At 45.3% G+C, this 22,464-nt stretch overlaps 1 protein-coding gene across 2 annotated transcripts in view; it reads left to right on the forward strand.

The window, feature by feature from the left end:
• The window catches only part of MPPED2 (metallophosphoesterase domain containing 2), a 207,692-nt gene that overhangs the window by 154,368 nt on the left and 30,860 nt on the right, over positions 1-22,464 (forward strand). The gene's annotated exons all lie outside the window — the stretch shown is intronic.

The following is a 22,464-nucleotide window of genomic DNA, read 5'->3' on the forward strand; positions in this document are numbered from 1 at the left end:
CTGCCTGGCAAAGCAGGAGACATAAGAGATGCCGGTTCAATCCCCAGGTCAGGAAGATCCCCGGGAGGAGAGCATGGCAACCCACTCCAGTATTCTTGCCTGGAGATTCCCATGGACAGAGGAGCCTGGCAGGGTCACAAAGAGTCAGACATGACTGAAGTGACTTAGCAGCATGCATAAACATCTATCAATTTGTTTTCTATTTTTAAATTTATTTGTTTCTGGGCAGAAAAAAAAAGCTCAGAGGGGTTTGTTTCCTCTCAGTGCCCACAGCACGTAACTGAACTGATTGAGCATCCTTGCAGGGAACGCCAATCCATCCTGGTGCCGACTCCACCAGGGAGTCACACTTGGACAACGGCCAGTGCGTGCTGGGCATCCTCAGCCAGGAGGGCCTCCTTTGCAAGGCTGCCATCTGCAGCAGCTCCCCCAGCCCAAAGTCCTTCTCTCCCAGATTTTGTTTTAAGCTCCCGCCGTCATTTTTGCAGAGCCATGTGGAACAGTGTTAGCAAAGAAACATGGCAGTCTATCTGATCTCTTTCATCCTAACAGTGGTTTTTATAGCCCCACTGCTCAACAGAATGTGTTTCTAGAGACATCTCAAGGCAAAACGTCTTCATGCCAAACCCTCAGGACAAGAACTGCACTTGCCTATATCCTAAGGGCATAAGTGATTTATTCACTCACAAATGTTGATCGAGTGCTAGGTGCCAGGTACTGTGCTGAGCTCTGGAGACGCACAGAGAATCGAGCGTCTTGCCTGCCTCTTGAGAGCTCATGCACTAGCCCAGTGATTCTCAGACTTCATCGAACCCAAAACCTACCCGCCTCCAAAGGTGTGATTCATTGAGTTTGAGTGGGACCCAGAAACCTTCATTTCTAAGGAGCACCCCAGGTAATCCTGATGCGAGGACCACAAAATGAACACTGATATAGTGAAAGGAAGGGAACACAGAAGCATCATTAATTACAAATCCGCAGAAACTGCCTAAATGAAGTTCCTCACAGAGGGCTGTAGGAGCAGAGGAGAAAGAAGGTGGTCGTGCTGAAGATGGGCTGGGGCAGGTTTACGGGCCCAAAGAAGGGGTCGGGTTTAAGCCAGATCTTGGAGGATGACCCAGCCATGGCCACTTGGCAGTGCTAGAGAGGAAGGATCCTTGGAACAGAAGATAGAAGAATCAAGGAGACTGAGGTGAGAGAGAAGTGGATGCAGGCGAGGATTCTATGTGGGAGCTAACGGATCTGAGGTTTATTCTTAGCTAATGAAAAGCTTGTAAAGGATTTTAAGCAGAGAACTGAAATACTCTTGATTCTGCTTTTCTGCTGTAGTGATCAGTGGCGGTGATTTTGGGCAGCGTGAACGTACAAAAAGGGCAGAACGAGAAGAACAGGAAATGAGAACTGGCTCGTGGCTCCCTTCTGCTTTCGCATTCCTTTGAGGCAGGCTTAATTGGTGTGATTCCATCCTCAATTTAAGAAATCAAGGTTAAATGACTTGCCCATGATTGCGCTGAGTTACAGGGAAAGCAGGAACTGGGGCACAGGCCTCCTGCCTCCAAGTCTCCAACTGGATCCCTCCCTGTGGGCTGTCAGTCAGGGAAATTGGAAGAAACAAAAACAAAAATCCCACCCCCATCCGTTTAAATTCTGTGATAATGAAGCCCACTGCCAAGCCAGTTGTGTTCTTGGGAAACTTCCTGTAACATTACAGGAGGACACATAAAAATGGTAAAAGTTGAATCGACGTTTGTGGTGACAGGCTTCTGAGAGAGATGGGACACCAGCCCACGTGACCTGCCTCTTGAGAAGCCTGTGTGCAGGCCAGGAAGCAACAGTTAGAACCGGACATGCAACAACAGACTGGTTCCAAATAGGAAAAGGAGTACATCAAGGCTGTATATTGTCACCCTGCTTCTTTAACTTATATGCAGAGTACATCATGAGAAACGCTGGGCTGGAAGAAACACAAACTGGAATCAAGATTGCCGGGAGAAATATCAATCACCTCAGATATGCAGATGACACCACCCTTATGGCAGAAAGTGAAGAGGAACTAAAAAGCCTCTTGATGAAAGTGAAAGAGGAGAGTGACAAGTTGGCTTAAAGCTCAACATTCAGAAAACCAAGATCATGGCATCTGGTCCCATCACTTCATGGGAAATAGATGGGGAAACAGTGGAAACAGTGTCAGACTTTATGTTTTTGGGCTCCAAAATCACTGCAGATGGTGACTGCAGCCATGAAATTAAAAGACGCTTACTCCTTGGAAGGAAAGTTATGACCAACCTAGATAGCATATTCAAAAGCAGAGACATTACTTTGCCGACTAAGGTCCGTCTAGTCAAGGCTATGGTTTTTCCAGTAGTCATGTATGGATGTGAGAGTTGGACTGTGAAGAAAGCTGAGCACTGAAGAATTGATGCTTTTGAACTGTGATGTTGGAGAAGACTCATGAGAGTCCCTTGGACTGCAAGGAGATCCAACCAGTCCATTCTAAAGGTGATCAGCCCTGGAATTTCTTTGGAGGGAATGATGTTGAAGCTGAAACTCCAGTACTCTGGCCGCCTCATGCAAAGAATTGACTCATTGGAAAAAACTCTGATGCTGGGAGAGATTGGGGGCAGGAGGAGAAGGGAACGACAGAGGATGAGGTGGCTGGATGGCATCACTGACTGGATGGACGTGAGTCTGAGTGAACTCCGGGAGTTGGTGATGGACAGGGAGGCTTGACGTGCTGCGATTCATGGCGTCGCAAAGAGTCGGACATGACTGAGTGACTGAACTGAACTGAACTGAACATTAAAACTGGAGAGGAAATGGCAACCCACTCCAGTACTCTTGCCTGGAAAATTCCATGGACAGAGGAGCCTGGCAGGCTACAGTCCATGGGGTCACAAAGATGCAGACACTTCTGAGCGCACAACATTAAAATGACATCGCCCATGGAGCAGTGGGAGGTTTCTAATAAGGTTCTATTTTTTGTTTGTTTATGTATTTATTTTTGGCTGCACCCAGTGATATGTGGAATCCTCGTTCCCCAGCCAGGGATCAAACCTGCACCCTCTGCATTCACAGGTAGAATCTTAATCACTGGGCCACTGGGGAAGTCCCCTGATAAGAATCTAAATAGACTATAAATTTCTCACCCTAAAGTAGATTCCTTAGTAGCAAAGTCCCTGATTCAGTTCAGTTTTAATATGAGACACAAGGTATGAGGAATCCCTGTTATCCATCATAACAGCTGCTGCCTGGGGACGAAGACCACTGCCTCCCTGAGCCCCTGCTTACACTCTGCCCGAGGGACAGCTCAGCAGTAGCCACTGTGTTTCTGAGACCTGACAGCCAAGGTCCTTAGTCCTGAGGCCCCACCCTTTGTCACATGCAATTCCTAAGTGTTACAAAAACAGCTGAAGATGAAGAAGGGAAGCCGAAAAGGAGAAAGAAACAAGGGGTGAGGTATGGCTTCCTATGTGTCAGAGCTGGAAAGCAGCCTACAGGTCCCTGTCATCAGGGTCCCCATCCTCGTCTTGCTGGGAAGAAGTGGAGCCCAGAAAGGGGAAGGAGTTCATTCAGACCCCATAGCCCATCAGTGGTGAGGCTGGAATGAAGAGCCCACGTGGCTCCTGCATCACACCAAGCTGCTGCTTGCTCTCCTGTCTCCTGATCCTGTGCCTGCCACCCAGATTGTTTTCCAGCGATCACAATTTAGAAGCTAAGGATGGTTTCCAAATCCTTTACATGAAGAAAATAAAATGATACTGGGGACCAGAGAGCCTCTTCTCTGCCTCTTACCAGCTGTGTGACCCTGAGCCAGACCTTCCCTGCGCCTGTTACCTCTTCTGGTCAAAAAGGCATGCTCTCCCCTCCTGCAGAGTTTCTCTGAGAGGAGAGTGTGTAGTTTTATGTCGATGTTCTTTGCAAACTGAAAAACCCCATTAAGACATTGCCATTAAACTCTTGGCTGTAAAACCTGGATGTAGAACAGGAGAGGAAATTCACATATGGAGGTAATATTTTTCTGTGTCTGTTTCCTGGGTGTTTTAAAAGTACCTGGGGGTGACCCTGTTTTGCTGATCCTAGGAATCCAGGCTTTGGAGTCAGGTCTTGCTGGTGTCAAACCCCAGGTTCCCCATTTGCCCCTTGCTGACCATTGGCTACTTACTTCATCCTTTCAGAGCTCAGATCTTCATCTGTATTATGGGACCATCAACAGCATTTCATTTATGCCATAGATATGAGCACTCATGAGATAATATATGCAAATTACTTTGTGTAATCTGAAATATAGGAACAATTTAACACCTGTTATTACTAACATGGGCTTCCCTGGTAGCTTAGCTGGTAAAAAATCTGCTTGCAATGCAGGAGACCTGGGTTCGATCCCTGGGTTGGGAAGATTTCCTGGAGGAGGAATTGGCAAACCACTCCAGTATTCTTGCCTGGAGAATCCCCTGACAGAGGAGCCTGGCAGGATACAGTCACAAAGAGTCAGACCCAACTGAGCAACTAAGCACATCACCACATTACTAATATACTTCCAGTTGTTTTTGTTGTTCAGTCGCCAAGAATTGTCCGACTCTCTGAGACCCCATATGCCAATCATTATATTTATTATTTATTCTGTTCTAGACAAGGAGTGATACCGTGGAGCTTTGTACAGGCCATGTCAAGTCTCTCTTGGTAACTGAATTCCTAGGTTCTAATAAGGGCTGGCAATATTAGATGGCCAACGAATATTTTGAAGTAAAGGAATGAGTTCATATTCAAGCAGAGTAGAAATGTAAGATTCATGATACTCTGATTTTATTTTCAGTTGAGCTTAGGGACATACGCATCCATTCATTCATTCTGCAAACATTTATTGAGCACCTACCAGGCTCTGTGTTTGGCAATGGACATATATTAGGCATAAAATAGATCAAAGAACCTACTGTGGTGACCTTAAAATCTACTATGGGAGACTAAAGAACAAGCAAGAAAACAGATAAGTTAAAACAAATACATTCAGTCTTCTTTCTTTCTTTTTTTGTCTGTGCCGGGTCTTAGTTGCAGCATGCAGGGATTTAGTCTCCGGACCAGGGATCGAATCCAGGCCTGCTCCACTGGGAGCACAGACTCTTAACCACTGGACCATCAGGGAAGTCTCTGTCCATTGTTGAATTAGATAAGTGCTGACAAAGAAGCATAGAGAGGGAAGTTAAAAATCAGGAAGATACATGCAAAAATCAAGAATTAACCCTTTGCATTTCTCCCATATTGATGAAAGTTGTCTAAAATGATCTAATTCATGTTCTAGTCATACATTAAATTGGACACCTAGCAGTAGCTTCCCTGAAAGCTGTTGTAAGAATCAATGCGATAGAGCTGTAAACCTTTTGGGCACATTGTGATCACCTGGAGCCCAGGAAACCATCGGAGGCCTTCCCAGGTGGCTCAGTGGTAAAGAATCTGCCTGCCAAGCAGGAGAAGTGAGTTCGATCCCTGGGTCAGGAAAATTCCCTGGAGAAGAAAATGGCAGCCCACACCTTTGTTCTTGCTTGGGAAATTCCATGGACAGAGGAGCCTGGTGGGCTACAGTCCGTGGGGTCGCAAAGGCTTGAATACGACTTAGTGACTAAACCAGCAGCAAGCCCTGCCCGGAGGTCAAGAATGGGGCTGCCCCATGGGGGTCTGGCATCTGTGCCAGGCTTATGAAACTGCTCAAGTGCAACTGCTGTGCCCTCAAGTCTCAGAGGTTCCACTTGCTCCAGGAGCTGTTGATTCCTTTGCTGGCTAATGCCTCTGAACATTGTGGCTATTCTTCAGTAACAGAGGTGATGCTGCAGAAAATAAGATGGGGTTCAGTGTGAATGGTGTGAAGATAATTGTCTTTTTCTGATAGAAATCCTGTAATGAAAATGGTGCCCTGTGGTGTGTCTCCTTCTTCCCACTGAATGATGCTCATTTGCCTCTTAAAAAAATACCCCCTCGGGGACTTTCCTGATGATCCAGTGGTTAAAATCCACCTAGTAATGCAGGGGACAGAGGTTCGATCCCTGGGCTGGGGAGGTGCAACACAGCCCGTGTGCCACAACCCCTGAGCCCCTAAGTCGCAGCTCCTGAAGGCTGATTGTCCTACAGCCCATGGTCTGCAACGAGAGAAGCCACTGCAGAAAGAAGCCCGTACCGTTCAACCAAAAAGTAGCCCCCACTCGCTGCAACTAGAGAAAGCCTGAGCGCAGCAGTGAAGACCCAATGCAGCCAAAAGTCTGTATATAAATATATTTTTAAATAACCCTTCAGTAGTAGATGGTGACAGCAGACAGGAAACTCTTAAGATGGAACTCCCCTCTAAAAATGCCCCTGAATGGGCTTCAGTTCTTTAAAACCCCTGTAATTGTATGTTAATTCCGTGTCTTTGATGTAAATGTGAATTTTCTCTTTCCAAGGTCTGTTGCTTTCATCAGTTTCTTAAGGGAATCTGCTTTCCAAAACAGTAAGCCCGGCAGGTAGAGGCAATAGCTTGTGCATCTTGGCATCACAGCACCCAGCCCAGGACTGGTGCAACCAGTCTGTGGATAATACTGATTGAATGAAATAAGGATTCATTTCGAGTATGTGTGTGTGTGCTTTTAGTTGCTCAGTTGTGTCCGACTCTTTGCGACCCCGTGAACTGTAGCCCAACAGGTTCCTCTGTCCATGGGGACTCTCAGGCAAGAATACTGGAGTGAGTTGTCAAGCCCTTCTCCAAGGGATCTTCCTAACCCAGGGATTGGACCCAGGCCTCCTGCATTGCAGGCAGATTCTTTACAATCTGAGCCACCAGTGAAGCCCAAGAATGGAATGGATACTGGAGTTGGTAACCTATCCCTTCTCTAGGGAAACTTCCCGACCCAGGAATTGAACCAGGGTCTCCTGCACTGCAGGTGGATTCTTTACTGGCTGAGCGACCAGGGAAGCCCTATGTGTGTGTATGTGATATATATGTGTATATATGTATGTATATATATATTCCTTCATATATATGAGGGAATACAACTCAGTCATAAAAAAGAATGAAATTCTACCATTTGCAGCAATGTGGATGGACATAGAGAATATGCTTAGTGAAATTAGAGAAAGGCAAATAATATGTATCACTTATATGTGGAATCTAAAAAATAATACAAGTGAATGTATATGTAAAACAGAAACAGACTCATAGATAAAGAAAATGAAGTTGTGGTTATCAAAGGCAAGAGCGAGATGGGGAGGGACAATTACGGGTATGGGACTAAGAGATACAAATTACTATGTATAGACAAGCAACAAGAATATACTGTATCACACAGGGAATTGTAACCATTGTCTAGCAGTAATATATAATAGAGTACAGTCTGCAAATACTGAATCACTTGTGCTATATACCTGAAACTAATATTGTCAATCAACTGTACTTCAATTAAAAAAAAAGAGACTCATTTTCAGGCCAGCCCTTTCAGCTGTCAGCAAAAGACAGAATCTGCACTCTGCCTTTTCTCCCTGGCCCCTGCCTAACTGCAGACCCCTCTTTGCTCTGCCACCCTCTTTGATATGCCCCTCTGCACCAGGCTTCCTATTTATCAGCTATCAATATCCGCTGAGTGCTGGCTCTTGTCAGTCTAATTTCGACTTGCTGCTGCTGCTTGACACCTCGCACTTTATCAACCACACACTGCTTGGCTCCTATTACCACTGATCTCAGCATTGCTAATAAACAGCAACACCAAGGCCATATTTTCTGGTCCCTGTCAGGCCGCCGCTTTCCTGGGTGAAATACAAGTCCTATTAACATGCTCCTCCTCATTGCCTCTGACAGTTTGATTAATTAGGCCTCCTCTTTGGATGACCTCTGCACTAACACGACAAGGAGGTGAATGTAAAATGAATAGTTTGCCCACATAATGGGCTACTGTGGCTTTGGGATTTTTATCAAATCAGACTGTCAGAAGTTCCGAACTTGTTTGAGATTCCATGGCAGGTAACAGCCTAAGAGGGTAGCTTCTGGTCCACTGGGCTGTCACTTAGAGATGAGACTTCATGCCCAGTGCTCTGGGGCAGGAAGACCCCACCTGAACAATTTCAGCCTGCTTGACTAGAATGACCCATTGTTGATGCAACCCGGGATGCAGAGTACAAAATCTAAAGTTTCTCAAATGCTATCAAATAAAATGACCTTTTGCTTTCAATAGCTTTTCTCTGCCTCAGTCCCTCCGTCCCTGCTAGAAAACACAAAAGTTTGTTGTGGCTTTGCTTTGCAGAACCGTTACAGAAGAGCACTTGAGCCAAATGTCCACATTTTCATTATAACTCGGTGTTTTCAAGGAAATCAGTAACTTGGACAGAAAAAGTCATTTTAGACCAAAACTTAGTATCTAGGGTCGGGGGTGGAGAGCTCTGACAGTCTTGGCAAGTAAATTGGGCTGCTTGTTTTCCATCAGGGGAGTGTGGAGGGAGGTCGACTTGGAGGGATGCTCCTGTGGTGGTAGGCACTTCTTTAGTGATGGAATGGCTTGTGAAGCCATTAGCCGGATTGAAATGTACGCGGGACTCTCTTAACTGCTCTGCCCAGCAGGCTCCATAGATGTTTTAAATCCTGCCTGCAAGGAGGAGTGGAACAACCCGGCCGCCGAGTGTGGAGGCTGCAGGAGGCCCCAAAGAGGGACAAAGGAAATGGAAGTGTGTTTGTTTCTTCTGCACACTTAGACTGTTTTTCCGTTCCTTTGCAGTGAGTTAATTTATTCCTTTAAAGTCACAACTTGTGACAGCTAGCACTCTTAAAAACATGTATTTCCATTACATTGTCTTCCGAACAAAAATAGTTTAATTGATGCTGAGATCCAGCCAGTGAATACCTAGCACCAAGCTCGGTGCTTGCTAGATGCTCAGTAAGCGGTTGTCAAGTGAACTGAATTGAGTCTGCACCAGATAGATTTCTCGTGGGTGAAAGGCTAGGAGCAGAGAGTAGGGGAGGGAACTTGCAGTATCCTCTAGCACCTTCACTTTTCTGTACACAGTTGGCATTCCCAGGGCCAGGAAGGAACTTGCCACCTTTGACTTTACCAAGCTATTCATTCTGTGGCAGTCTAAATTTGGGCTGGGTTAACAGCTCTCCGAAACCAGTTTAGTGAAATACTGGATGGTTCCATGGAGAAATGATTGTACTGGTAGCAAATGGGGAGCTCAAGAAAGTATGTATCATTATACCATCTTTTTGGGAATGATAATATTGACTGTAAGAAGGGGAGAGGTTGCTGGATTAAAGGTTACACGAATTCAAACAGATACCTGTACATCCATGATCATAGCAGCATTATTCCACTAACCAAAAGGAGGAGGATGTCTAATGACAGATGAATGGATGAACAGAAAGTGAAAGTGAAGTCTCTCAGTCGTGTCGGACTCTTTGCGACCCCATGGACTGTAACCCACCAGGCTTCTCCATCCATGGAGTTTTGCAGGCAAGAACACTGGAGTGGGTTGCCATTTCCTTCTCCAGGGGATCTTCCCGACCCAGGGATCGAACCCGGATCTCCTGCATTGCAGGCAGACACTTTACCATCTGAGCCAAGGGGAAGCCCAACGTTTATACATAAATGGAAGGACATTGAAAAGGAAGGACATTCTGACATCTGCCACAGCATAGGTAAACCTTGGAAAGATAATGCCAGTGGAATAAGCCAGACACAAAAGGATTAAGATTCTGTAATTCTATTTAGATGTACCTAGAGTACTCAACGGAGAAGGCAATGGCACCCCACTCCAGTACTCTTGCCTGGAGAATCCCATGGACCATGGGGTCACTAAGAGTCGGGCATGACTGAGCAACTTCACTTTCACTTTTCATTTTCTTGCATTGGGGAGGGAAATGGCAACCCACTCCAGTGTTCTTTCCTGGAGCGTCCCAGGGACTGGGGAGCATGGTGGGCTGCCGTCTACGGGGTCACACAGAGTCGGACACGACTGAAGCGACTTAGCAGCAGCAGTACTCAAATTCATAGAAACAAAAAGTAGAATGGTGATTGCCAGGGGATGAGGGAGGGGGCATGGGAAGCTGCTAACTGATGGGTACAGACTTCTAGCTGGGAAGATAAAAACGTTCAGAAAGTGGAAGGTGGTGAAGGTTGTACAACAATACGAATGTACTTCATGTCACCAAACTGTTCTCTTAAAACTGGTTAAAATGGCAAATTTTATGTTACGTGCATTTTATCACAATAAAAAAAAGTTCCCATTAATCAGTGGCAGACTGGACTGGAACTCAGGTCCCAGGTCTCCTGATCCCTAGTTCAGTAGTGGAGTGGAAAGATTTTTGGCTAGGAGTCAGAAAGTGTGGGATCTAGGCCCATGTATTTGTGAAAGACCTTCTAACAGGTGATGTCAGCCCTGTGAGCCTTATTTCCTGTCTATGGTAAGGGCTTTCTTGGTGGCTCAGGTGGTAAAGAACCTGCCTGAAGTGCAGGAGACCTGGGTTTGATCCCTGTATTGGGATGATCCCCTGGAGAAGGGAATGGCTACCCACTCCAGTATTCTTGCCTGGAGAATTCCATGGACAGAGGAGCCTGGCAGGGTACACTCCATGGGGTCTCAAAGAGTTGGACACAGCTGAGGGACTAACACACAGACACACACACACAGACACACACACAGTATGCAGGGATTGAGCGGTACTCCTATATGCCAGCCTTACACACCCAGGGCACTTCCTCGCCTGCTGACTTCCCCTGCTGGATATTTTAATGAGGCCAGCCTGGCTTTGGCTCTGTATGTTTTCTCTTTGTTTTGGGTCATTCAGGCAATGACTGAACACCTAGACTAGGTATTGTCAGGGGAACAGTAAAGACAAAAGCTTTATAAAGGGACTGTTTTGTCTCCCCTAAACTTAATTTCACAATTTCCAGAGAGAAGGAAAAAAAAAAAGAAATTAACATGGTTGCTGTCAAGAAACTGCTGTTCTTTCATTCCAATGTGGATGATCAACTAACTCCCAGAGATCCTGACAAATCAGTCAGAGTACGTGCTGAAATTTAATTAAGGTGGTCTAGGGTCTGGTTCAATGTCATACACAGTTATGAAGTTTTAAGAACATAATGTTGTCATGAGTGCATCTGAGATTGTTTAATGGTTTGGTGCATTACCGAATAATTTAAGCATTTTTTAACTAAGATAAATTAAACAAGTGGGAAAAAATCAAAACAAAGGGGAAAGTGGAATGGCGCAAGATTACAACATATTTTTTTTTTAAGTGAGTTACTTTGTTTATTCTTGCTAAATCTTAACTTGTAGCATTATTTAGGATCACAGTAAATGTGTATTTTATTTCTTCTGTCAACCCTGAGGTGAGTTTATTTGGAATGTTTATCTGGAATGTTTATTTTAAACAGATTTAGCCATCGTGGAAGTTAGGTCATCTTGGAAAAATGTGTTCCGTCTTAAAAAAAAAGGAAAGATGGTGTGTTGTGTGTTTGAGAGTAATTCAGAAACCACTATTAATTTCCAGACTTGGTATGGACTACTTCTTCAGAAAGGCAAGTGCAAGTTTGAAGCACTTTGTGAGACAAGCAAAACAATTTGGAGCAATTGAAAGTGACAGCCCTGCCCCAGCACATGGCTTTATTTTCATTAGGTTGGAATGCAGGTGGAATGCAAATCAGGCCTCTCATCGGTTGCCTCTCTCAATTTCGTACATTCTACTTTTCTGTGCTTCGAGGACAGAATTTTCATCTCACACTACGATTACACCGTTTGGTTTCTTTTTGGCTTTCCCAGCCATTTGGCCTGGTTACTTGTTTTTTTAACTCATTACCAAAACCTTGGGGCTTCTCTGGTGACTCAGTGGTAAAGAATCTACCTGCCAATATGAGAGACGCATGTTCCATCCCTGGGTCGGGAAGATCCCCTGGAGGAGGAAATGGGAACCCACTCCAGTACTCTTGCCTGGGAAATCCCATGGACAGAGGAGCCTGGAAGGCTACAGTCCACTGGGTAACAAAAATAGTCAGACAGGACTTAGCTAAACAACAACCACCAACAGCTTTAATCAATTTCCTTTACAAATAATTGTATTTGCTTTAACTCTCAAGAGATGGCAAGAAGACAAGCAGAGAGGAAGTGCTTCTTCCAGAACATCTCGTGGCCCTTCGTAGTCTGCATTCATCCACGTAGCAAATGTAGATTGAAAGCCGAGCACCTGGGCGCAAGGGAGAAGCATAAGGAGGGCTCATCCCTGCTGAAGACGAGAGTTGCCTGTTGATTATAGTGAGACAGGCTGCCTGCTGGTGAGAAGCGTCAGTGATTCGTAGTGTTTTCAAGCAAACAGAATTCCATCCAGCTAGTTACTGATCATTCTCTTGAGACAAAAGACCCCCAAGAAGGGATCTTACTGTTTATTACCCCTGACTACATGCAAAGCATTGTGTGTGTGTGTGTGTGTGGGCATGTGCACGCACGCTCACTCCTGTCCAATTCTTTGCTACCCCATCAACTGTAGCCTGGTAGTTTCCTCTGACCATGGGATTCTCCAGGCAAGAATATTGGAGTGGGTAGCCATTCCCTTCTTTGGGGGATCTTCACCACCCAGGGGTCAAACCTGTGTATCTTGAGTCTCCTGAATTGGCAGGAGGATTCTTTCCCACTGAATCACCTGGGAAGCCATTACCTCTTCCCTAAATCCATTCTGTAGAGGCAAGATTGGAACTCACATCTCTCTGGCCACAAGTCTGGGTCCCTTCCACTCTCTGCTGCCATCTCCAGGAAATGCTTGACCTCTCTCTCTTGCCTGTCTCCTTTCATTCTGTCTCCTCCAGCTTCTCTCTTTCCCTCCCCACCTTCTGCCTCTTCTCCCTCCTGCCCTCCCCTCCTCCCACAATGTGAGAGGAGCTCACTGAGACAGGACCCTGACCCTGAAGTCAGGCAGACCAGGGCTTGACTCCCACACAGGCCACGTGACCTTGGACGGGTTATTTAACGTTGCTCAGTCTTAGATATCTTTGCTGGAAGCAGAGACAATACGGATACTGAAAAGTCGTAATCGTAAGCTCTGGCTTGTAAAGCACTCTACCTAGTGCCTGACCCAGAGGAAGCTCTCACTAGTGCTAACTGTTTTTACTGTCTTCTCATCAGAAACGCCGGTTCCGTTTTATGACTTTTTCAAAATATATTATTTCCTGCTAGATCCCCAGCAGAGTGGATGGGGAAGCAGGTGTGGAGGACTGGTTTCAGGAGTCTGTGTGTCTGGGAGCAAAGGGATATATTAATACTACAACTGAGAAATTTCTCATGTGATGCATCCAAAGCAGATTGGAAAAGAATATTCAGGGTTGATTTCCTTTAGGATTGACTGGTTTGATCTCCTTGCTGTCCAAGGGACCCTCAAGAGTCTTCTTAAGCACCACAATTCAATTCAAAAGCGTAAATTCTTTGGCATTCAGCCTTCTTTATGGTCCAACTCTCACATCCAAACATGACTACTGGAAAAACCATAAACTTTGACAATTGTTGTATTTCTACTCAAACTAGATAACCTTGAATGTATATGAAATGCTCCCTTCCTGCTATCTTGGAATGACTTATTCCAATGACTTATTCCAATGAGCCAGAGATCAGCAGAAATACTTGTTTAGCATCTAGGTGCCAGGCACTAGACTAGATGGTGATGATACAGAGATAAATAGGATCTGCCTGTTGGGACTTAGACTCTAATAATGAAGCAATTCAAGGGTGATGAGTGTTGCAGAGTGCTATGCTGAGAATAGGAGGGCAGCCTAGCCTAGCTCGAGGATGGGGTTCTGACGACTGTCTGACGACTGCCATGTTCCCATTGGGGCTCAGGAACGGGGAAACATACAAAAAAAATGAAAAGGGACAAAAGAAGAAAGGGGACAAAAACAATGCAGGCCATAGCATTGGAACAGCATTTGAGGACAAAAGCTTTAGAAAATTTTCCCACTTTCCTAGTTGGAATTGACTTAAAGGACAAATTAAGGGACAAAAATGGGAGAGAAATACGAGATTGAACCGCAGAATCACAGATCTGTTGCCAGGCTCCTGGAAGGAGGAGGGCATATTTTTTCGGAGGCATAATTAAGCTATTACTGCAAGATTGTAGTCAATTGTAAGTACTTCATACGTTACAGATGTTTCTCAAAGTGATTGGTCTCATAGAGAGGGATTGTGGCAAATGTCGTATAAAAATATGATCTCTCGCTTGTTCCATTTCTGATTTTCCACATGGAACAGATGATCTGGATTGTCTCATGGTCAACCCAGAATTATGAAAGTCTAGGAAGATTAGAAGGAGCATAAACTGCTACTTAAATCTTTTCTCAGCAGCATTGGAAAGCATGTGTTTCTAGTAATAACTCCTGGGAACTATTTGGTCAGTAAATGCTTCAGCTGTAACTAAAAGGGCATTTCCTTGGTTTTAATTTCTTTTAATTAATTAAAAAATATGTCATCTGGGTATGAGGAGGTAGAGTCCTTCCTTAGAAACAGGGAAACAATATCTCTGAGGCCAAATTAAAAAAAAGCAGTATTTCCCAGAGAATGTGCTGAAAACCAGCAATCCTGCTGGCTGACTCATGGGAGGAAGAGGGAGAGGAGGGATTGACTTGGGAAGTGCTTCTCGCTGTGTCCTCTTGGAGCACCCCAGTGTGTGCTGATACAATGAGGGCTCTTAAGTCCTGCAGTTCCAAGTCCTGAAACTTCTTTAGTTTCACTCAGCTTTTCACAAATGTGCTTGACCATGGCACCCTGCTTTTAACCCAAGACCTGTTGTCATTCCACAGAACCCACTTTGGAAAGCAGGGCTGTTGTGGGATCTCTTAGCATCCTCTGGATGCGTCCTTGTGATGACTCCAAGCTGGCGGGGCTTACAAGTGGGTGTCCCTCACACAGAACTCGACGGCAGGGCTCAGCCTTGACGGTTTATCATGTTCTAATGAATACGTCAGTAGAATGTAGTGGGAAAACAGCAGGCTTGGAGGCAGATGGTTGGGGCCTCGTGTGGGCCTGACACTTCCTGGCTTCACTATCTTAAGTCAGAAACGTAAACCTATTGAGTTTTTTGTCTCTTATCTGTGAAATGCTGTAACAGGTACCCGGTCTTCTGTTCTCTGAATCATTATTCACCCAGTGCTCTAGAATCTAGAACAGGGTAGGGAAAATTAAGGGCTTATATAGTAAAATATCTTAGACTTTGTGGACTGTATGGGCTCTGCTGCTACTGCTGCTGCTGCTAAGTCGCTTCAATCGTGTCCGACTCTGTGTGACCCCATAGACGGCAGCCCACCAGGCTCCCCCATCCCTGGGATTCTCCAGGCAAGAACACTGGAGTGCATGAAAGTGAAAAGTGAAAGTGAAGTCCTTCAGTTGTGTCCGACTCTGTGCGACCCCATGGACTGTAGCTCACCAGGCTCCTCCATCCATGGGATTTTCCAGGCAAGAGTACTCTACTGCTGCTGCTGCTAAGTACTCTGCTATGTGTCCTTAAAACTGTCACTGCAGCGTGAAGCAACTGCAGACAATATGCAATAGGTATGGGTGTGTGCATGTGAAACTGTGTACAAAAACAGTCACCACGTGAGATTTGGCCAGTAGACCAGAGTCTACTGATCCATGGTCTAGAGTCTGCCAAGGGCTTTACATATCTTGCCTCCAAATAACCCTGAGGGGTGATACAACTAATACCTTGATTTATACCTGAGAACACTGAGGAGGAGAGAAGCTAAGTAACTGGCTTAAGGCAGTTAAATAGTTGATAAGTGGGATTGAGAGTTTTGCTCTTACCTTCCATGCTAAACTCCTCTCCTTATGACATCACAAAAACTGGTCCTGAATTACAAAGGCATATTCCTTTCAGTCGGACATGAATCGAAGCGGCTGAGCACACACACGCTATCTGAGGGAATTCCTTTTACTTGGCTGTAGCAGGCAGTTCACAAGGAAAAGCATGCATTAAATAATAAGCTTACCATTTCCTCTTCTCTTCTGTTGCTGCTATACTATGTCCTATGTGTGAGTGTGTCAGTTGCTTAGTCGTGTTCAATTCTTTATGACCCCCATGGACTGTAGCCTGCCTGGCTCCTCTGTCTGTGGGATTCCCAGGCAAGAATACTGGAGTGAGTTGCCATGCGCTCCTCCAGAGGACCTTCCGAACTCAAGCATAGAACCCACGTCTCTTGCGTCTCTTGCACTGCAGGCAGATTCTTTACCAGTGAGCCTCCTGGGAAAACCCACTATGTCCTAGGCCCCACATACTCACCTCTTCTCCTTGAGCAGTGACTGGGATTTCTAGGACACCACAGTTGAAAGAGATTGCCTTCTTCTAGAAATTATAGTCTATTGAATGTACTAATAATAGTGACCCTGCAAATGTGACTGAAACTTCAGATATCAACGTATCAGGATGCTAACCAGGATTGTAAACCAATGTCTACAATAGGAGCTTAGAGTTTCAACAAATTCAGACTATTTCTTAATAAAAAATAACCCCGTGTACATTCATTTATATTTCTCTTCCTAAGTGGAGTAAAACTAGCCCTAGAGTCAAGTTTGAAATTATTTCCATAATTTTGGGTAATTAATACACTTCCCAGATCTCATTAGCAAGAGCCCAAAATAGAATAATTGCCATATAATTAGTGATTGGCAAGCCTTTAGAGGGTTAGAGAGTTTGTTCTTCTCTGAATCTGGAAGTACAAGGGCCTAACCTGAGTTTATCTGAACCCAGGATATTTCTGAATCAGGAAATATTCCTTGGCCAGTTTGTTTTAGGCCACTTGAGTTGTTCTACCTAACTTCTTATCCTTCTGCTATTTCTTGGACACGTTTTGTCATTTTTTACTTAAATCTTTCTCCCTCACTGGAATTCTGTTACTGAACAACTGGTTAGTGTGTTCCTTCTCTGTGTCTTGTGTAGTCGCTAAGGCGTGTCTGACTCTTTTGCAACTCCATAGACTGTACCCCACCAGGCTTCTATGTCCATGGGAGTTCCCAGGCGAGAATACTGATGGGTAGCCATTCGCTTCTCCAGGGGATCTTCGCAACCCGGGGATCAAACCCAGATCTGCTGCACTACAGGGAGATTCTTTACCATCTGAGCCACTGGGGAAGCCCCAGGATTACTGGAGTGGGTTGCCATTTCCTTCTCCAGGGGATCTTCCCAACTCAGGGATCAAACCCAGATCTCCCGCATTGACAGGCAGCTTCTCTCCCACTGAGCCACCTGGGAAGCCCCTCTCTGTGTCTAAAAGGAGTCATAATACTGTAGGGTTGCGAGAAAAGGGGAAGATGCTGTGCCTGCCCTTAGGAAGCTTTCCGCCTGGGTCAGGAGGTAGGACTGCACCGTGGCAGCTCAAGAAAGACAGGGTGATAGAGCACGCCACCAAGGCGGTTGTGCTCTGAGGTTTAGAGCTGGAGCATCCGACTTTTCTCTAGCATCCCAGATGCTTCTCAGGGCTGCCCTGCTTATTGCTGTTGATCTCACACTAACTCTACCTGGCAGTGCAGGTAGATCACAGGTGAGCACTATAACACCTGGAGAAGCTGGTGCACAAGGGAAAATGGTAATTGCTCCAGAGTCATACAGTTATGTATAGGTTGAAAAAAAACAACAATGATCTCCTACCCTCTGGCTCCACCTGGTTCTCCCGGGATGCAGGGCACGTGGCACATAATTTCCTAGCATCTCACGCCTTTATCTTGTCAGGAGAAAGAGCATGAACTTTGAAGTCGGGCAGCTCTGAATCCAAATCCTAGCTCAGCCACTTGGTTGTAACTAGTAGATCAGTGACTTAAACTTCTCCTTAAGTCGCATCTTCATAAGTAATTTGATACTGGAATTCCTACCTTTTGCAGAACTCTTATAAGGATTAAAGAGAGGACAGATGTAGAAAGCACCTAATAGGTGCTTAATAAAAGGAAGTTGTATTTATCCTCCAACTGGAGCGCATCACTCCACACACACTTGCACCACTTCAGTTCAGTTCAGTTCAGTCGCTCAGTCGTGTCCGACTCTTGTGACCCCATGAATCGGAGCACGCCAGGCCTCCCCGTCCATCACCAACTCCCGGAGTTCACTCAAACATCATGTCCATCGAGTCAGTGATGCCATCCAGCCATCTCATCCTGGGTCGTCCCCTTCTCCTCCTGCCCTCAATCCCTCCCAGCATCAAGGTCTTTTCCAGTGAGTCAGCTCTTCACATGAGGTGGCCAAAGTATTGGAGTTTCAGCTTTCGCATCATTCCTTCCAGTGAACACCCAGGACTGATCTTCAGAATGGACTGGTTGGATCTCCTTGTAGTCCAAGGGACTCTCAACAGTCTTCTCCAACACCACAGTTCAAAAGCATCAGTTCTTTGGCCCTCAGCTTTCTTCACAGTCCAACTCTCACATCCATACATGACCACTGGAAAAACCATAGCTTTTACTAGACGGACTTTTGTTGGCAAAGTAATATCTCTGCTTTTTAATATGCTGTCTAGGTTGGTCATAACTTTCCTTCCAAGGAGTAAGCATCTTTTAATTTCATGGCTGCAGTGACCATCTGCAGTGATTTTGGAGCCCCAAAAAATAAAGTCTGACACTGTTTCCACTGTTTCCTCATCTATTTCCCATGAAGTAATGGGACCGGATGCCATGATCTTCGTTTTCTGAATGTTGAGCTTTAAGCCAACTTTTTCACTCTCCTTTTTCACTTTCATCAAGAGACTCTTTAGTTCCTCTTCACTTTCTGCCATAAGGGTGGTGTCATCTGCATATCTGAAGTTATTGATATCTCTCCCGGTAATCTTGATTCCAGCTTGTGCTTCATCCAGCCCAGCATTTCTCATGATGTACTCTGCATAGAAGTTAAATAAGCAGGGTGACAATGTACAGCCTTGACATACTCCTTTTCCTATTTGGAACCAGTCTGTTGTTCCATGTCCAATTCTAACTGTTGCTTCCTGACCTGCGTATAGGTTTCTCAAGAGGCAGGTCAGGTGGTCTGGTATTCCCATCTCTTTCAGAATTGTCCACAGTTTATTGTGATCCACACAGTCAAAGGCTTTGGGATAGTCAATAAAGCAGAAATAGATGTTTTTCTGGAACTCTGTTGCTTTTTCAGTGATCCAGCAGATGTTGGCAATTTGATCTCTGGTTCCTCTGCCTTGCACCACTTACTTCTTCCCAAGTCTGTCTCCTTTAAGAGACCATGAACTCCTTAAGAATAAGAGCCATGTCTTGGCCATCTGTGACATATAGATGGCTCAATAGATTTTATTCATTTAATGAACAACTCACAATGTGTGTCAGGCAGCATTCTAGTTTACTTTTTTTTTTTTTGCTTTGAGACTACATTGAATGACAAATGCTCGTGAACAAAAAAGGGAGAGTCATCCCAGTGGATTGATCTTAATGAGGGCAAGGAGTTTATTTATTTATTTAAAAAAAAACCTTTATTTTGTGTTGAAATATAGCCTATTAACAATGTTGTGACAGTTTAGGGTGGACATCAAAGGGACTCAGCCATACATGTCCATGTACCCATTCTCCCCCAAACTCCTCAGCCATCCAGGCTGCCCTGTAACACTGAGCGCGATTCCTTGTACTGTACAGCAGAACCGTGTTGGTTATCCGTTTGAAATATAGCTGTGTGTACGTGTCCACAGTGTATGACATCCCTTAGATGTGGACTCTGAAATGATACAAATGCACTTACTTACAAAACAGGAACAGACTCACAGACTTAGAAAATGAACTTACAGTTGCCAGGTAGGAAGGACGGGGGGAAGGGGAAGTTTGGGATTTTACATGTTTGCACTCAGCTTCCTTAGGCAGACGCACTATCATTCTGCTTTTACTGATGGAGACACTGAGGCGTGAGGCGGGGGGTGTCGGAGTTCACCCAGCTCACGAACAGGGAACCGGGTCTCGCACCCAGTCGTGTGGCCCTCGAGCCCCTGCTCCCATGCTGTGCTGCTGTTGGATGGGCTGGGTGGCCAGCCCTGTCAGCTCCGTCACATTCCTGCTCCTTGACCCCGGAGGCCCGTTTTGTTAACAAGTCAGAAATTCTCCCATGAGGTCAGATGCCCTCCCACTGCCTCCCTTGTTCTGCTCTTGATCTCTTGATCTTGAATAGCAAGTGAAGACGACAGCTGAACCCCAGGCCTAAATTCCAGTGCCGAATCCAGAGGTATTTTGAATAAAGAGGGAGGGCTGTTCAGAGGCCTGCTGGCTGGAGGAAGGCTGGAGACTGGACTCAAAGTCTAGAATGTGAGTCTTCGTGGAGAAGAGCCCCAGATCACATAGCCCAGATAACAGGGCAGGTTCTTCTCCTTCTAGAAGAAGACTTAGTTGGAAACAGAGCAGCCCCTTCCAAGCACCCTCATGATTCTAGGGTTGGACTGTGATGGAGAAAAAAGGGTTTTTCAGGTCTCACTTAAGAGAAAGTGGCAAACAAAAATTCCATCTCTCGGCCTTAATTTGAGCTTCCATCTCAGGTAAGATGTGCAGTCATTTGCAAAGGTGTGTAATCAGTATAATAGAATCATAGAAAAGCTTGAATGAACAGGGAAAGGAGCATATTAAAGCAAACATAAAATAGTAAAGACAAGATCCATCCTGAGTTGTGGATGGGTAACTCAGCATTTAGGCCTACTTTTTTTTTTTTAATTGCATCATGACATGGTGAGCCCAGCAACTCTGAGGTAGGCCTGGTGATGACAATATCCATTAAAGTTAATTTCCTGATAGAAGCCGCTTAAATCTGATTGTTGTTTTAATTTGTTTCACTGCTGTTTTCCTTCAGCTTCAATAGAGGAAGCTCTCTTCACGTCCCACAGCCAGCCCAGGTGGTCTCAATAAGGTGATATCCGTCAGAATCCATCATGGCCTTGACCATTGGACCCTCGTGGCCACACTCTTTAGGCAGAAGGCTTATCACTGTAACTGGATGTTGGCCTAATTTGGGAAATATAGGTGCTCACTTTAAACGTCTAAAGGTCTATTGATGTATTAAGTGAGAAATTATCCGTTACTCAGCATAGGTCCAAATCCATATAGATCTTCACGGGGGAAAGCTGGTCTCCGGTCACGTGCAGGATAACTATTGAGGTAAGAGCCAGGCTCTGCAAATTGTACATCCTCGTTTTGTTCTTGGAACAACTGATATAAACACAGGCTAAAAACATCAAAGCAGGAGAGAAAAATCTCCCGATAATAATAGCAAACACAAGGTTTTTGTTTTTTGTTTTTTGTTTTTTAAACACAAGGTTTTTGAAATACCAGGTCCTGTTGGAAGTATTCTACACACAGGAATCTTGTGAGGTAGGTTTTTGTTGGGATCTGCATTTTCATAAGTGAGGAAGCTGATGTTCAGAGAGATGGAAGAAGTAAATGGCCAGGATTAGAATGAAGAAAGTCTGCCCCGGAAGCTAGCTCTTGACCATGATACCAGAGGGTCTCAAGATCTGTATCACCAGCAGCACCTGGGACCTTGTTGGAAGATGCACGCTCTCAAGGCCCACCGCAGACCTCCTGAACTTTTAAAGGGGCCTTGCAAGATTCTCATGCACCCTTAAGTGTGCATGACACGCTGCTGCACAACACCATGCTCCTTTGTTCTTGCATTCCATAAATATTTCTCAAGTATCTTATAAGGGATGAGCACTGTTGGAAATACAGCAAAGATTAAGGACTTCCCTAGTGGTCCGGTGATAAAGAGTCTGCCTTCTAATGAGGGGGACACAGGTTTGATGTCTGGTTGGGGAACTAAGATCCCAGATACTGTGGGGCAACTAAACCCATGCTCCACAACAATAGAGGCCCACATCCCGCAACTAGAAAAAAGAAAAAGCCCGTGCACGTCAATGAAGACCCAGCGCATCAAAACAAACAAGCAAACAGTGCCTCCTTTCATAGAGCTGACAGCTGAGAGAGTGAGACAGACGCTAAAGAAAATTAGGTGATTGATATACCAGGCTCTGTGCTCACAGGTTAGCAGATCACATTGTTAGATAGTGCAAACCATAACATGTGGAACCTCAACCCTCTACCCACTGATGAAGGAACAACTGCTTACAAGGGTTTAGCCACAGACATCAGGTGACACGACTGTTTATCATTCAGAGGCAGGTTTAAGACCCAGGTCTCTTGGTTCCTGCCTGGAGAGGTTTTTTTGCAGTGCTAAACTGAGAGTGCTTTCCTGAGCTCCTCTGTCCTGCGTCTTGAAGTTTAAGACAGGCTGTTGTTGTTAGTCACTAAATCATGTCTGTCTCTTTTGTGACCCCATTGACTGTAGCCCACCAGGCTCCTCTGTCCAAGGGATTTTCCAGGTAAGAATACTAGAATGGGTTGCCATTTCCTTCTCCAGGGGATGTTCCTGACCGAGGGATTGACCCCACATCTCCTGCATCAGCAGGCAGGTTCTTCACCTGCTGAGCCACCAGGGAAGCCAACTGACGGGCTGGCTTGAGACCAGATACCCAC

Source organism: Capra hircus, chromosome 15 (genome assembly GCF_001704415.2).
Source record: "Capra hircus breed San Clemente chromosome 15, ASM170441v1, whole genome shotgun sequence".
Lineage (NCBI taxonomy): Eukaryota > Metazoa > Chordata > Mammalia > Artiodactyla > Bovidae > Capra > Capra hircus.